Source organism: Balaenoptera ricei, chromosome 10 (genome assembly GCF_028023285.1).
Source record: "Balaenoptera ricei isolate mBalRic1 chromosome 10, mBalRic1.hap2, whole genome shotgun sequence".
NCBI classification, from domain to species: domain Eukaryota; kingdom Metazoa; phylum Chordata; class Mammalia; order Artiodactyla; family Balaenopteridae; genus Balaenoptera; species Balaenoptera ricei.
Window position 1 is genome coordinate 72,803,135 of NC_082648.1, and position 18,462 is coordinate 72,821,596.

The 18,462-nt window shown below is 34.3% G+C and overlaps 1 protein-coding gene across 4 annotated transcripts in view; it reads right to left on the reverse strand.

Annotated features, from left to right (window-relative positions):
• MGAT4C (MGAT4 family member C) overlaps positions 1-18,462 on the reverse strand; it is a 218,323-nt gene that overhangs the window by 34,318 nt on the left and 165,543 nt on the right. The gene's annotated exons all lie outside the window — the stretch shown is intronic.

Here is an 18,462-nt window from a genome sequence, read left to right on the forward strand (position 1 = left end):
AAGAACCAATAATGGAGAGACATGGAGAAAAACGACTGCAGTTCTTCTTTTACTTAATTTTGGTTCCAAATTCAAGAAACCAATTGGACTTAGGTATACTCATGTTGATTTTGAATCTAAGCAGTGAAATTGAATTTTATGTTAAGTACTACAAAGCTCAGTTGCTCTTTTGTACCTTTGAATTTTCTAGAATCAAGAAATATGTTTATAAAACTGTACCCCATGTTCAAATAGAATACATTACTCATTATTTATAGCCACTTGAAGCAGTAACTGGATTTTTTCAGTTCATGAACTTGCTTACGACAGCTATAACATTAACATAGTTTGGAGTTTACAAGCGTAATTGCCAACAAATTTTGGTTCTGGTTTATTCCCATCAGAAAGGTAGTTGTACTGGGTAACTTAAAAGTCACTTCCATGTGACTTTGTCTTTTCCTGTTGGTTACTGATTTCTTAAAGTAGATCGTCAAGTGATTTTTTTTTAAAGAAGTAAATGAATTTAAAAATAGACATATTAACCTAGATTCATTATCAGTTCCTCAAACATAATTTTTATACCAAACTTTCAGTCTCTCCTCTTTTTCATTCTCCCATGGTATGAATTACTTTATTGATTAGGAAGCTATGGCCTGAATGCAAAATGAAAATCCACAATGGAAACTCATTTTAGAAAGAAATTAATAATTTCAACAGTGAAAACCAACTTTCTTGTGTTCAGTCTTGTCATCTATTTTGCATTATTTCCCACATGCACCCCAAAATCACTGATCATGGAACTGTACAGATAATCAAATAAAATGAAAGAATTACATAAAATATGTTTCTTCAAGGCCAATATCAGCTCTCTCATACTAAAATAGTTATATTTCTATATTCAGAAGCTGAAGATATTATTAGAGATTAAACAGTTTTGAAAATGTATTCATTATTGAAAAATTCATACAATAATATTTTCATATGTTGTTTTAGGAATTATATAATTTAATGAGGAAACAGGCTATTAACATAAACCTATGAAAAAGCACTAAGAAAATTCTAAATTTCAGGGGAACTTATTATATGATAGGCACTGTGCTACAGGATTTTCTACATGCATTATCTATTTTAATCCTCCTAAGACTCCAATAAGTGGATACCATGGTATTCATTTTTCAATTAAGAAAAAAATGAGGCTTTGGGGAACACTTAATAAACTTGTCCAGGGTCACATCGTTGTTGAGATTCAAGCCAAAGGCCTGACTTTATATAGTATGCTCTTAAATATTATACTATCTTGTCTCTCTTCATATAGTGAAAGTAATTCATTATCAACTCGATTCTAATGCTTAGCCTTCCTGTACAAAAAAAGTATATATTTGTATGAAAAAAATTATATCCATATATATATTTCACCTGCCAAACTGGCCCATGGTAGTGAATGACAATGATTAATTAGGAGGAATACTGTTCTGCAGTTATGATGGCATGTTTATGTAACCAGTCCTGAAATCTCATGTTTTTGCTAATATAAAAATAAAAACAAATTTGCTGTAATAAACAAAGGAAGGGTCCAAGTCTTATTCATAAGGAGTGGGGACAGAAAGAGGACCTATAATACTTTCGTTTTTAAATGACACAAGTAATGCAAAGATACATACAATTAGAAAGAGTGAATGTCCTCCTCCACCACACCCCTAAATTCCTACTAGAGATAACCAGTTCCCTCCATAATTTAATTTTCCAGGGCCTTTTCTACACACACACACACACACACACACACACACACATGCACCTTCTTAAAATAACACACATACATTGAGTCACATTGTATGTATTATGTCTTTTTTTCTCTTCACGTATGTTGGAAATTTTTCCATGTCAGTACAAATAGGGTACTTTATTCTTTTAAATAGCTGAACAGTCTAGTTGAAACACCTAATTATTTGACCCTTGCCTTATAAATATATATGCTAGTTGTTTCCAAATATTCTCTATTACAAAAAATGGTACAGTAAAAATTCTTGTCATACATTTTTGTGCATAATTTTTGGTAATAATCTTATAAATGAAATTTCTGGGTCAAAGTGTAGGTGCGTTTATGGTAGACACTGCCAACTTCCTTTAACCTTGTAATATATTCCTGTGTATTAAATGTAACATAATTAGAACCAGTTCTGTGTTTATTGTCAGCATTTCAAATAGATCTCCCCGCCTCCCAATAAATTTAAGCAGATCTGAGAGATTGCTGTTGACAGCTTAGTTAAATAAGCTTTCTTAGCTCTCCCAATCTGTGTGATTATAATTCCTCCAGAGCCAGAGACATTACTGAAAGGGGTCTTTTTTAATTAAGGTAGCAACAACAATGCATTTGTGTATGGTACCATTTGCTAAGTAGACAGTGATTTCCACAGAAAATGTGTCTACTTCCATCTGCATTGGATTTGGTTTCTAAAATCATTAGTAACCTGCTCTCAGTATATTATGAAAAAAATATGTTCACATTCTTAAAAGAAAAATAGCAACAAAATAAAGACATAATGAAACATTGGTAGGAAATCTTCAGGAAAAAGAGGATTTTAACTTTGACGCTACACCTCACAAACAAACAAACTGACCATATAACATCACACCAGAAGGTGAAAAGGGCTGCAGAGAAACCCCGTAGAAGCATTTTCATGGGTATTTTTCTGGCTTATGGTCCCTTTGATAGCTACGTATTAAAAGAAGACTTTTTCTGTCTTCCTTGTATCCTCAAAAACAATGGCCAATGACTAAGTTAAAATATCCTAGCAAGTAGCATTAAAGATCATTGGAAATGTTTGTATTTTCCAAAAATTTTCATCTTATTACATTTTTATGTTGAAAGTCACTAGTTTTTCATTTGTTCCTCATTGGTTATTCTGATATTTAATATTTAATTAATTAGTTAAGTCAAATTTTATAGTGTATAGGTTTTCCATGAAATTCATATGATGAAAAACATTAACTGAGAATACATGTCATTACAGACTACACATTTTTTTTTAATAAATTTATTTATTTTATTTATTTATTTTTGGCTGCGTTGAGTCTTTGTTGCTGCGCGCGGGCTTTCTCTAGTTGCGGCAAGCAGGGGCTACTCTTCGTTGCGGTGCGCAGGCTTCTCATTGCGGTGGCTTCTCTTGCTGCGGAGCACGGGCTCTAGGCACGCGGGCTTCAGTAGTTGTGGCTCGCGGGCTCTAGAGCGCAGGCTCAGTAGTTGTGGCGCACGGGCTTAACTGGTCCGCGGCATGTGGGATCTTCCCGGACCAGGCTCGAACCCGTGTCCCCTGCATTGGCAGGAGGATTCTTAACACTGCGCCACCAGGGAAGCCCCAGACTACGCATTTTAACTGTTTTCTATCTGGTTAAGAATTCTGGTCCATGTCTTGGCTATTGTAAATAGTGCCTCTATGAACATAGGGGTGCATGTGTCTGTTTGAATTATAGTTTTGTCCAGATATATGCCCAGGAGTGGGACTGCTGGATCATAAGGTAATTCTATTTTTAGGGTTTTTTTAATGGAAAAGAAGATGTGATATATATGTGTATATATATATCACATATATGATATATATATTATATATAATGGAATACTAAACAGACATAAAAAAGAATGAAATAATGCCATTTGTAACAACATGGAAGGAACTAGAGACTATCATACTAAGTCAGAAAGAGAAAGACAAACACCATATGATATCACTTATATGTGGAATCTAAAATATGGTACAAATGAACTCATCTACGAAACAGAAATAGACTCACGGACGTAGAGAAAAGACTTGTGGTTTTAAGGGGGAGGGGAGTAAGGGAGGGATGGATTGGGAGTTTCAATAATGTGTATAAAGTAATTTTAAAATGGTAATAAGAAGAGAAAGGTTCTTAGGTACAAATAAACATTGATATTAATATACAAAAAAAAAAAAGAATTCTGGTCCAATGGAAGCAACTTTAGTGTCCATCAACAGATGAATGGATAAAGACGTTGTGGAATACATATATAAGGGAATATTATTCAGTCATAAAATATGAGGAACTTTGGTCATTTGCAACAACAGGAATGGGTATTTAAGGCATTATGCTAAGTAAAATAAATCAAACAGAGGAAGATAAATACTGTATCTAAAAACACAAACAAAAAACCAAAACAAGACAAAAAGCACAAGCTCATAGAAAAAGGGATCAGATTTATGGTTACCAGAGGCCGGGGGTGGGGAGATGGAGAATACGATAAAGGTGGTTAAAAGGTACAAACTTCCACTTACAAGAGTAATAAGTACTAGGGAAGTAATGTACAGCATGATAACTATAGTTAACACTGCTGTATGATATACAGGAAAGCTGTTAAGAGTAATCTTAAAAGTTCTCAAAACAAGGAAAAACTTTTTCTTATTTTGTTTTCTCTTTTTATTGTATATATATAATATGATGGATACTAACTAAACTAATAGCTGTAGTCATTTCACAGTATATGTAAGTCAAACCATTATGTTGTACACCTTAAACTTATATAGTGATGTATGTCAATTATAGCTAAGTCAAATTGAAAAAAAATTAAAAGAAAAAGAATTCTGGTATCATATTAAAATATTCTGGTTAATGAAAAATTAACCATTTCAACTATTCGTGAAAAATTTGGAATTTATGTGAATACATGTAACACTGAAACTATGTTAAACATAACAATATTTCATGATTCATAAAACAGTTCAGGATCTTTCAATGCCCCAATCATCAGTATAGTTTTTACTATAATTTTTCAGAGGTTTGACTAATTCTAACATTCACCTCACTTTGCTAAGCTTATCTTTGAAATAATAGTTTAGTCTTTAATGCACTTATTCATTTTTCCTAGAAAAATATTATACATGTGCAGTAATAACTCATCAATATAAAATATTGTAGATACTAATGGCTTATAATCAATATAATATTTGATTTTATACATTATCCATTGACCTAAGATATTTAAATTTTCCAGCCTTTGAAAGCTAGTGTATCTAGTCCAGAAAGCATTAAACACATGCTGTTAAAACTGTTCAATCAACAGTCATCTCTAAAGAACATCTTGCAATTTTCATAGCCCTTTTCCACACTCCTTTTTATAGTCTTTCTTAAAACAAATTTGGCCACGTCACTCCCAAGCATGAGACATTCCATTATTCTATTTGCTGATGGCACAGAGTTCAAATTCTTTTGCATGTCATTGAAAGTTCCTGTCACCTTTTCTGGCCCTAGTAGTTGACAGCATTCCATCTTAACATCATGTGCTACGTCTATTCAAATATTCCCCACTCCCCACCTCAGCAGCTCAAGTGACGCTCCCCCTATGAAACATTACCTGATTTTTCCCTCCTTTAGGTAGAAGTAGTCAGTACTATCTTTGGCTCATCTGTGCAACTGATGTAACTTATCCATCATATCACCTTTAACACTTAATTGCAAGGATTTCTTTACACAATATTTTTTTCCTAACAAATTGTGGGTTCCTTCAAGTCAAGGAAACTGCCTTTATATTTACTTTAGTATTTAGAAAAATGTATACCTCAGAAACATTCCCCGACATTTTTGATGGATTATTAATTGATGAATTTACCATTTGAGAATGCAGACAAAAACACCTCTAATTAAAATTTGAGAAACTCTTAGTAGGACTCCAAGGAGTATGTTTCTAACTATAAGACACTATTTTACTTTTCTTTTTGCTATTTTGTATGCAAAAGTGTGGGTGGGAGTTTGATCCTGCTGGGAGATTCTGGGGGTTGGGAGTTAAGATCACTGCATTAAAACAAAAGCTGTGGTAAAGGAAATAAGAAGGAAAAACCCATATTATAGCTAAAAAATGACCAAAGATTTCTTACTGCAAATTTATCTATATTTTCACTTAACATGTAATTATTGTGAACTTTTACTATTATTATACCTTTGATCATTCACACTGGTGTACCAAACACTATATTTTCAATTTTCTAATTATTGTCTGTAGCATTTAACATAGTGATAGTCATACGATTGGCACTTACAAAAGACCTTTGAAAGACTGAAAGAAGTAGTAAAATGCCTGATCCTTTTTCATGGACAGGGATATAAACAGTAGAGGCAGATAATATCCAGATTTATATATAACCAGCACACTGAGCTTTAAGTAAGGGCCAGGCTCTGTGTTAAGAATTTTATGTGCTGTAATTCATCTAATCTTCACAATAAACTTGTAAGATAGGCACCATTATTTTGCCATTTTACACATGTGGAAACAAGTTTATTGCGATTAAATGACTTTCTTAAAGATATATCACCTAGAAGTGATAAAGGTAGGAAGGACTCAACTCAGAGAAAGTTGATTTCAGAGCCCACAGTCATAACCACATGCATTCTTTCTACTTTGAACTTGGGATGAGAGGAGTTTTCTGGTTATTTCAGCATAGAATACCATATAATAAAAGTTTCATTTTGTACATTTTTGAGATCGAAGATTAATTTAGAAAAGGACAAATGAGTTAAAATCAGAAAATAGGCTTAATAAATTAGTCCCTAAATGCAGAGACACAGGGAAATCACTCTAAATGGAATCTTGACAATGGATTAGTAATGGAGCAACCATTTTACATAAGGATATGCCTTGTGAAATCAAATTACGTAAATGGGAAAATAAGGTCTATTAGTTCTTGAAGATTATCTCCATTTTTATTGGAATAACTAGATGTCTCTAGGTAAGTTTGTAAATACACAAGGGAACAGATCAATTGGATCAAAAAAAAATCAAAGTTCCAGTACAAATTGATTTTTTTTTTCAGAGAATTTTAAAACATTATAAAACCAGTTTGAACAATCCAAAGCTTCAGTATATTATTTTGTTCTATATCCATAGATTTTTTTTTATGACACAGTCTCTGCTGTATGGTATTTCTTTAAAATCATTGCTTTTTTGTAATTTAATTTGAAAATGTTCATTGTTATACACATAAAATCTCTCTAAATGTAAGACCTCTTTTACGATATACTCACTTATTTGCAATATAGTCAAATTTTAATATCAGAATTATATTTCTAGAAAGTGATCTTAGGAATCATATAGTTGAGTATTTTTATTTGATAAGGTTAGGTGAAGAATTACAATGATCTGTGTTTTGTGTATCCATTCCCTTGTGTGTTACATCACATTCTTTTTAAATTTTTCATTTATTAATTTGTCACATGGATAAACCATGAAGATGCAAATATGAATATAATATTTCCCCTCAAAAAGCTTAGAGTCTCTTAATAAAGAATCTTTTAAATTCTAATTGAATATCAAATTACACTCGGCTTAATAAGTACCTCTGTTTAGCAGAGCTAGAAAGGAAGAACACTGCTCCTACCCAAGGGAACCTGTAAATACAAGTTAGCCAAACCGCTCAAGGTTTGCTACTTGCATCTGAGAGGTGATACAGTCAAGTAACAGTAAAGATGGGAAGCAGAAGGGGATTTCCTTCATAATCTTACTGTGAGTTAGTCATGGAGTTACAGATAGTATTTTCTTCAAAATATATATTATTTTCTACAACAAAATTGTCATGCACATGTTCAGTAGGTGTCAGCATTCCGCTGGGGGTTGGAGACAGATAGTTGTATAACCAAGACAAATTTTTTTCTATCCTACTGCAGCATACCATTCTATAGAAGCCAATTTCCAGAGCCTACCATCTCTACCTGGATATACAGACATTTGTAACTCTACATGTTCTAAATCAAATTCATTTTCTGCCCTTCTCCTCAACTCTCCTTACATGTGTTCTTGGGCCTGCTGTCTTATTTTGGCTAATGACAGCACAATGCCTCTGCACTGCTGCAGGGGGGAAAAATCTCAGCATCATTCCTAACTCTTCCTCTGTTGCCCTCACTTATGACACACACCATCCCACATGTAGTAAGTAATCAAGTTCTGTCAATTCTATCTCAGAAATGTCTCTGATATTTTTTGCTAATCTTTTTTACCATTTTTTTCCTGACTCTCCTGCCCCCTCTAGAATGTAAGTCCCTTGAGAGCAAGGACTTTAACTGTGTTATTCACTGCAGTATCCCTAGTTCTAGAAGAGCTCCTGGCACATAGTAAGCCCTCAAATGATTGTTAAATGATCAAATTAAGTCCTAATTCTAAAATAACATAGCAGGGCTTCCCTGGTGGCGCAGTGGTTGAGAATCTGCCTGCCAATGCAGGGGACACGGGTTCGAGCCCTGGTCTGGGAAGATCCCACATGCCACGGAGCAACTGGGCCCGTGAGCCACAACTACTGAGCCTGTGCGTCTGGAGCCTGTGCTCCCCAACAAGAGAGGCCGCGATAGTGAGAGGCCCGCGCACCGCGATGAAGAGTGGCCCCCGCTCACCGCAACTAGAGAAAGCCCTCGCACAGAAACGAAGACCCAACACAGCCAAAAATAAATAAATAAATTTAAAAAAAGAAAAAAAATAAAAATAAAAAAAAAATAAAATAAAATAACATAGCAACAACTAATATTTTTGGAGGATCACTATCTGCCAGGCACAGGAATAGTGCTTTGTAAAAATTTTATACTTAATCCTCAAAGTTAGAATAGATTGGCACAACAAGTTTGGTTGACTCAGAGGCCCATGTTGGTAGCTACAGGGTTTTACTCAGTTGCCCTACTACAATATTATGATTTATAAGAAATATATATTTGGTCTTTGTTCACAGTTCCAGGCTCAAAGCTCCCAAAACATTTGGCGCTTCCTAAGTGCTGAAAGCTTAAAGGTGTCTCTTATTTATGTTAATAAGGTGACTTGGGAATGCACTAAGGATGGGGGCTGGTTGCCAGGAGAACCAGCCATGTGATTAGAAAGTTGGAAATTTCAGTCCTACCCCCCAGACCTCCTGGGAGATGAGAGGGGCTGGAGGTTGAATCAGTTGCCAATGGCCCATGATTTAATCAATCAAGCCTTCATAATAACCCAAAAGGATGGCGTTCAGAGAGCTTCCAGGCCGGTGAACATGCTGGGAGAACAGCACACCTGGAGAGGGCATGGAAACTGTGTCCTTTCCTCATACCTTGCTCTATGTATCTCTTCCATCTGGCTGTTCCTGAGTTATATCCCTTTTTAATAAACTGATCTACTAAGTATGATGTTTTTCTGAGTACTGTGAGCCACTTTAGCAAATTAATCAATCCTGGGAAGGGGTCTTGGGAACCTTTGATTTATAGCCAATCGGTTAGAAGCACAGGTAACAACCTGGGCTTGCAACTGGCATCTGAAGGGGGGGGGGGGGGGGGAGGGGCGGGTGAGGCAGTCTTGTAGGACTGAGCCCTTAACCTGTGGTATTTGATGCTATCTCCCAGAAGACAGTGTCAGAATTGAGTTGAATTCTTGACACTCTGCTGGTATCTGTGAATTGCTTGATAGTGTGTGGAAAGCACACCCCTGGCCTCCCCTTCCCCCCCACACAAACTTTGGAGTTGGGTCCAGGAATCTAAAAGACTTACCAAAATCTACTCATTTCTACAGTTCATCTACCATGTTATTAGCACTATCTCTCTAAAGATTCATTACAATTCTGTTTTCTTATTTAAAACCTTTCAATGATTTATACCTCCTTGTCATTCCATGTTAGGTGCATTGTAACTTGACTTCAGCCTGCATGTCTAGTCTATTTTTCAGGGATTCCTTTCTAACAATTAATATTATAGCTACGAGGGCCTACTCACTTCCTAAATGATGCCATTTACCTTATCATGTGTGTGTTTGTTTCTATTGTTTTCTGTGCCTCGAATTACTTTCTCCTTGTCTGCTTAATTAACTCCAATTCACCCTTAAAACTCAGCTTCAAATCTCATCCTCATGTGCTTGAAAGAGATAATGTGGCAGCTAGATACATCGGAATTTGCATCCTGGATTTCCTACTTACTGATTGTGTGATTTTAGGCAAGGCCTTAATCCTCAGGTTCTTCATTTTAAAACTGGCACATTAACACCTGACTTCAAGGGTTATTTCTTTGACTACAGGAGATAACAAAGCAACTAGAGCTTGGTACTCACCTCCCAAAAAGTCTATCAGATCAATTCTGTATCCCAACATCACCAGTTGAATAAACTGCTCCCATTTAGTTCACATTTCTATTTCAAAACTTGTAGCAATTATATCTGTTTAAATTTCCAAATCTAACCATCTGCCAGTCACCAAGTAGATTGTAAATAAATAAATGTTGAATTTATTGCTGACTGAGATATAATCACATGTAATCAAAGTATACTATACTTTCTTAAGCCAAATATAATTTGTGGAGGTTGTTTTTATTATTCTTTACTGCTAGTAATAAAGAGGTGATGGATTCTGTGCTTACATAAGCTTTCTACACCTTTTACATCAATAGTCCCACACAGTTTTATCTGTTCAGCATTAGAATCAAACAATGAATTAAATAGAATGACTCAGATTAGAAAAAGTCTCCAGCCCTATCAAGCCTTGTCATAGTTTAAGGCAAATGTAAATGTCAGTGTCAGGTCAGAAAAGATAGAGTTGAAAATTAGGGTGAGTCATGGGAAAGAAAGGCAATGCACAGCCAATTGGAGGGCGGGATTGGATCTGCTATCACACAGGAGGAAAGCTATAATGGAAACATTGCTGGTCCAGTGCTGATTTTAGTATGCTTTGTAAATAGTTTATTTAAATACATACAAACTGCTTTTCAACTCCTTGGGCAGAGGTACGGCCTGGTAAAAACTAGTAGAGTCTTCTCCCAGTGTGATAACCCCAAATTTCCCTTCTGCTTCTTGTGGCAGTTATCGTTTCCTGCTTTGCAAAGTGTCAGGAGGCTGGGTCCCCAAAAAAGGGGGGAGGGGAGAACTTGCTGAAATATTTCTTGGAGATTAGAAATTAATTTATTGTTTTCTTATATTCATTTTCTTCAGAGAGAAGGGGGCCACTTACCTAATTTAAAACCACTGCCCATGATATTAGTGACTACACTTTATATTTACACCTAATAAGAAACTTTACAAGATAGCTATATTACAATTAGATCCTGGCTCAGAGTTTTCCTTTTATTCATTGATGAATGTGTGCAACATTAAAAAGAACTGTGAAAGTGTAACGGTTACAGAATAGAATGTGTCTAAGGTTTAATTTTAATTGCATATAACTGTATTTGGATGGACAGCTTAGAGAAAACCACTTAATGATAATCAAATTTCTTAATTACAAGTAGCAATTGACTTGGACAGACATTTGTTGTGCCTATAATCCTATTAAAAGGAGCACTTTGGAAATCCAAGTGTTTTTTTTTTTTTCCTGCATTGGAAACATCATTTTTCATGACAATCACTTGTAAAGGAAGGAAAGAAAGAAATGGTCATATATGTTAAGTCATGCACTGTTTTATAGAAAAGGCAAAGGAGGCTCAGAGATTAAATAACTTGCCTTCATTCACACAACTATTAAATTACAAAATAAAAATCCATACTTAGTTTTGTACATTTTGAAATCCCATGCTAACTGGTGAAAATAAAAACTGCTTGAAAATAGTCTGTAGGAAATTTGTGAGCTATATATAGTCTGATGTTTGTGTCCCTCTTCAGATTCTAATGCCCAAGGTGCTAAAAACCTAATGCCCAAGGTGATGGTATTAGGTGGGGCCCAAGGTGGGACTTTTGGGAGGTGATTAGGTGATGAGAGTGGAACCCTTATGAATGGGATTAGAGCCCTTTATAAATAAGGCCCCTGAGAACTAGCTTATTCCATCTGCCATGTGAGGATACGACCAGACCAGAAGTTTGCAACTCTAAAAAGGACCCTCACTGATGCTGGCACTCTGATCTTGGACTTTAGCCTCCAGAACTGTGAGAAATAAATGTCTGTTGTTGATAAGCTATCCAGGCTGTGATATTTTGTTATAGCAGCTTGAACAGGCTAAGACACTGTTTCTATAGATTGATACTGAAGTTGAAATCAGTATGATTGTGGAATAAAAAAGAATACAATCTATGCTAGAGCTCCTCACTTCACTATGCATTTATGAGATGAAGCTTGTAATGTGTCTTAATATTAGTGAGTGTCACTACCTGTACCTGGTACTACATAAGAAAAAGCACATTAAATGGAAAAGTTCACCCACCTGTATCAATGAGTAACAAACACCTGTTGAGAAATCTATTATGCACAAAGCATTGAGTTTTTTAAAGAAGGTTAAAGAGGCAAGACTAAAAACTGATTAGCTGCAATACATATTTATGCATTGCTTTCTAAGAGAATATTAGTTATATCATAATCTGGAAGAGAATGTTTATAATTTACTCAGTGGTTCAAAGCATACTTTATTTTATATTAAAATATTTTTTAAATGACTTAAAAGTCAAACTGATAATCATATCAATCTAAAAAGGGATGCAAAGATCATTAATCCAACCACAAATTTATGTAGGAGAAAAAAAAAAAAAATCAATGCTAGAGAGTCCAAGTGACTGATGTAACTTATCAACAGGACAAAGGCACAGTAGGGTATACCAAGTGAAATGGTAGGTAAAACTGCCTAATGCAAATTTATATAAATTGTTATTTCTGTTTGTTTCTGTTCCTCTCCCATTCTCTCTGGTTTTGCTCACCTTTTACAGTTTTATTTATTTGAGTTAAATTTGTTTAGCATGCTGAACAAATTTAATTTTGCTCTCATGCACTTTAATGCATGAGAGCAAAAAATTTAATAAATTTTAAAAGACAGAGCAAGACTAGATTATGAGTGTGTGTGATATCAATATTCATACATAAATATCAATATGAATGAACATCAAAAACAAAGCAATATATCAATTGGAACAAGGCCTAAAAAACCTTGAATTTCATGACAACATCTGCAACGTTCCAATGATGTAGGTTTCACAAAAAATAGCCAGGTGAGGGAGATTCCAGGTTCTAACAGAATTGGCTTGGTCGATGCAATGTGTGAAAAAGGAAGAATTTCAAATAAATATCTAGATTTCTTTTAAAATTAGAGTGTATAGTAATAATGGGCTTTCATTCCCACACTGCAACAACTGGCTGGACCTAAGTATTAGCTAATCCCATTTAGATGGGGAAGGCTTTTTCCAGTTTCATACAATCTCCCCACCTCCAATTTCTTAATATTTTACTACTGAAGTGCATTACTCATTTAAATTACCTATATGATTCTAGACAGTTGAGTATGTAACATCTGATCCAGAGGAAAGTGAACCAAGCTGTAAAAGGTTTTGATATTTTTCTCCCTAATGGTATGGTTACCCTTGAGGTGGAGAGAGATGCAATATACACACTTTAAGCATTTCCCACCCTGCTAGAAAAGGAAAAAACAGAAAACAAAAAATCTTGTCATTAGATGTGACTCTCTTAGCTTGATTTCACTAGATCCTTACTCATCTGACCTCATATTTCGTATTTTGATAATCAGAGAAAAACATTGTGGTCTTTACTGTATTTATCTCCTTATAAGGAGGAAATGTGTTCAAATTATATTTTTTGGCTATTTCTGGTCTCTGTGAAACTGAATTTTGATGATATATCCATAGTATTATATAGTACTATTTGACTATAATAAGATTTTGCTGATTATGCATACATGTATGTCCAACTCAAATAATATATATATTTCTTATTGTAAATTAAAAAATTGGCAAAGTTGCCATCCACTTCAATGTCTTATGTATTCTTTTAAGTGTGAGTCCTTGTGTCAGGACCTGGTTATATCTGAAGCCCTGGTTACAGGTAAGCATTTACAGTGTAGGGCCCAAACTAATGAATTTTAAATGATAGCACTATTACTTCTAAATATGTCCTAACAGATTCCTACAGCACATACAACAGAGTCAAATCTATTGAAAATGAGACAAAGAATTACCTCTACCTTTTTTTTTGGGGGGGGGGGGGGCGGATCTAGGATGCTATGGTTAATTGACAAAATGCCCCGAATTCTTCCTTGTATGTTCCACCTTTTCAATATGACTATAACTTCTCTCATCGAGAGGTGGAGCCTGTTTTCCACACATGAATGTAGGTTGACTTTTCTATACATTCAGCCAAAAGAATGCTGTAGTGTGCAATTCTAAGCCTAGAACTCAAGAGGCCTTTCATTCTTCAACTCTCCCTCCGGAAACACTCATTGCCATGGGAATAGGCCAGGCTAGCTTGCTAGAGGTACAAAGGCCATCATCTCAGCCAAGGCCATCCTAGAGCAGGCAGCTTCCAGACAACCCAGTAGCTGAGTGCAAACAAACACCTGAGTAAGCCAAGGGAGCTCAGTCAAGCCCAGCCAAGACTGGCAGAATTGTCCAGGTGACCTGTAGACTCAGAGGGAAAGTGCATTGTTGTTTGAAGCCACTAAGTCAGTAATTTTCAAAGTGTCATCTAGGGTTACCTGGGATCTTCACCACCTTTTTCTGTGGAGCTGCAAGGTCAAAACTACTTTGATAATTATATTAAGACTTTATTTGTCTTTTAATTCTCATTCTGTCAAGAGTCTACAGTGGAGTTTTCCAAAGTCTTCATAATGTTTTATATCAAAACCGTGAATACAGTAGCAGAACTGAGAACCCAACAGCCTCCTACTGAGCCACATATTAGAGATTAGCAAAAATGAAAACCAACGCTACCCTTCTCACTAAATTTTGCTCTGCTTAGAAAATGCAGCTATTTTTCGTAAAAATACATTATTTATGAGTAATAAATAAGTTAATGTTAAAGGAAATGATAAATATCTTAAAATTTATATTTTAGTTTCTAATACAGTAAATATCAATGTGAAATGCATGTAAACAAACCTCTTTGGAGTCCTCAATAATTTTTAAAAAAGGATCCTGAGAACAAAAAATCTGAGAACTGCTACACATTTCTTATTTATTTAGCATTTCCACATAATGAGAATAGCAGTTTGTTCCTCAAGTAAAAATCACTATGCTTTGTCCCTCACGACATAATTCCCCTAGCACGCTGTGCAATTCTAAAGCCTTACGATCCATACCCTGTGGATATATGTACTTTCATTTCTAGAGAAATATTGAGTCATTTTCAGTCTTATCATTTTATATTTTAAAAATGGGGCTTATTCCCTTTCTAAAACACATGCAGATCAATATCAGTCTATCTAATTTGTAAGCAAATATTTGCTTGCTGATTTTATACAAAGCAATAATTTCCATGGAACACAGAAATACAGAAGCTGAGAATTTTAACTAAGAGAGCATCCATTCAAGGTTTTGCCAAATTTAGCTTGGGGTTGAAGGTTAAAGAATCCCAGTGGAGTTGTAATAATATGCACTTGGGGAGGTTAAGTTGCTCATAAATTTTATTCTACGAAGATCAAAACTAAGGATTTTGAACTGGGTATGCTTCACTGCTCTAACATTATGTAAAGAAATGAAATAAAAAGTGAGAGATGACTACTCAATTCCTGAGAAGTCCATATTTATAAAAAATGACAGATAGGTAATATGGGATCAAACATCTGCTGTGATGAAAGGATTATAAAAAGTTAAAATTTTCTGCAGGCTAATACTGCATACTGCAATGCAAGACAGCTCACTACAATATCTCATATGAAGCTGGATAATTCAACTGTATTTGAATAAAATAGCTTCTTTTGCTTAGTATTTTGTTATTAACTCTTTGATTTAGCTGTAGGTAGTTGAATAGTGAAAATGCAGGAAGTAGAAAATGTAATTAAAGAGCCCTACCCCTCAATGCATTGAAAGGAAAAATGAACTACATACACTACAAATATTTGGGACAAAACAAATTACTGTGAATTTTAATTGCTACTAGACACTGTTGAAAAATAAAATTTAAAAAGTAAAACAGCTTATGAAAATGAACTCGGTACTGATTGATTGAAATTTATGTTTGAAAATTTCCTCCCTCCCTCAAAAAACAGCTTGTTATAAATTGAATGATTTTGTACTGATATTTTCACATTATCTTAAAAACTCCAGAAAAATAACATGTGTTGTATTTTAAAGTAAAAAATAATAATGGATTTTATATTAAAAAACATAGCACATGGACATTTTAATACTATTTTCTACAAATAAATCTGGCTGATTTAAACCAGTGTGAAAGTGCCAGCCTCCAAAGGGAGTAAACAGAAATTTTTCAAATGTTTACGCTGGAAAATGACAACAACAGCTGCTTTATATACACATCTTTCACGTGAGTAAAGAGAAGAAAAAACTTGTGTACGTGTCCTCTCCAATTTTAGCCACCTTTTCCAACTACCATATGGGTAACTTCATTAGAGAGCCCTCATGGGCATTTTATGAATTGCCCTCTTAGTTAAATAGTAAGCATTAATGGTAATTACAAGAATATCAAAAGCAATAAAATTAATACCGTGTGATTTGGGAGTCTAAAAGATTAGAAGAGGAACGAAAATTATGTGTTTTTGTTTTCTTCAAAAGCAGAATCAAACAAAGACTATACTCCTTTTCACTCTTGACAGGGCTTAATATTGTAGTTTAGCAATATAAATGTGATAAAGTCCTTGCTTCAGGGAAGAGAAAGAAGTAACAGAACCATATCAGAATTATGAAGGAAAAGGTTGGAGACTTGTAGAGGTAGAAAATTAGTTTGAATTGAAGTTTTAGCAGAGGTCAACTATTTAAGTTGAGTCAAAAGAGAAAAATCTCACTGCATACAGCATCTGTGAAATATAAAGAATTAAGTATTAGCATTTTTAGTAGACTCTAAACACTTTATTATCTGCTTCAAGCCAGTATACTGGATCTATATAGCCAGCGTAAATTCCTGATGAAAGCAACTGAATAAAATTATGTACACAAATGTATGTGCATACTTTTAAAGAATCTTGGATCTGACATGAAAGAAATCTGCAAAGACTAAGATCAAAGTAAAAGCAGGAATCCTAAGAGGTATCACCAAAGCCAGCATACAACATGAGAACTTCTAGAGATCCTCGGAAAGCTTGAGCTTCCCTTTTGACTGCTTCATGAGGATAAAGGGAAAAGTATGGTAGAAGACTTCTGCCATAAAATGAGAAAGAAATCTCATGGGGAAAAAGGGTCTGAAAGGCAATATACAGTCTTGTCCTTAGTGCTGGCTAGAGAAAAAAAAAAAAAAAAAAGAATTCATATTAACAAGTTGGTCCTCATCACAGACCTGAAATCTACATCCATGCTATTTGAAAGCATTTAGTTTAAAAGCAAAGCATTTAGTTTAAAAAATGTCCTGGATTAATAGTGCCCTTGAGTGACTGGTAGAAGCAAATACTTTAAAAATGGAACTCCAAGTCTGGCCTTAAAGAATTTTCATCAATAACATTCCACATGTGTGAGATTATAGTCAAAATCACAACACACAAGGAAAATAAGATTTCACAAGTGAGAACAAGAAGGAACTGGAAGTGCAATTAGAACCATGAAAATTAAAATAGAGGCTCAACTGAAAATAAAAACAAGAAAAACAGACTATTAAATTTGTAAAACACTCAAGTGGAATTTTGTGTCAAGAATTATAAAATTAAAAGAATAAAAAGAGATTAATTTAAAATAAATCACAAATACAGATCAAATCAGTGAATGGGATATAGACTCAAAGAAGATGATATTAAGAAAATATGAAATGATTTGGAAAAAAATTAAGAGACATAAAAGATAGAGAAAAATGGAAAAAGTCACACTAAATGAGGTAATGACCAAGGAGTTCCAGAATTGCTGAAAGGCATCTATCCTCAGATTCTAGAAGGCCAACAAGTCTAAAGTGGGATACATAAAAATTATACACGTTATAACCAGCTTCAGAACACCAAAGAACAAAGAAAGATTTTAAAAGCAGCCAAAGAGAAATAGCAAATTACCTATGCAGGTATAACAATTAGACAGACAGTTGACTTGCCATTAATAAATGGAATCCAGAAAATAACAGAATAAAATCTTCAATGGTGTCAGAAAAATCTCTGACAATGTAGACTCACAGTTCAGAGAAACTATTTTCCAAGGACTAGAGCAAAATACAAATACATTCAGACAAAGAAAAACTGAGAAATCTTCACTAAAGGAAAGTCTAAAAAATATACTTCAAATAAATAGATAAGGTGGAAGTTCTAATAAGAAGGAACAGTGAAAAAATAGTGGTAAATATGTGAGTAAATCTAATATAATATTAATTTATAATACAGTAATAACAATATCTAATTCTTGGAATAATAGAGCAAAAATACCCACAGAATTGATAAAAAAATCTGATGGCTCATGGTAATTAAAATAATCTAATATACTTGTATTTTAGAAGGAAGTTAAAAATATTAACATGCCTCTGTGTGTGTGTGTGTGTGTGTGTGTGTGTACTCATTTGCTCTGAGAGATATCTTAATTGTATTAGTTGTAATAGTATATTTTATTTTTGTTCTGTCGCTTGTTTTTTTCTTTTAGCATCAATAAAATTTCCAAGTTTTAATAAAAATATCAAGTTACATGCTTTGATAAACTCA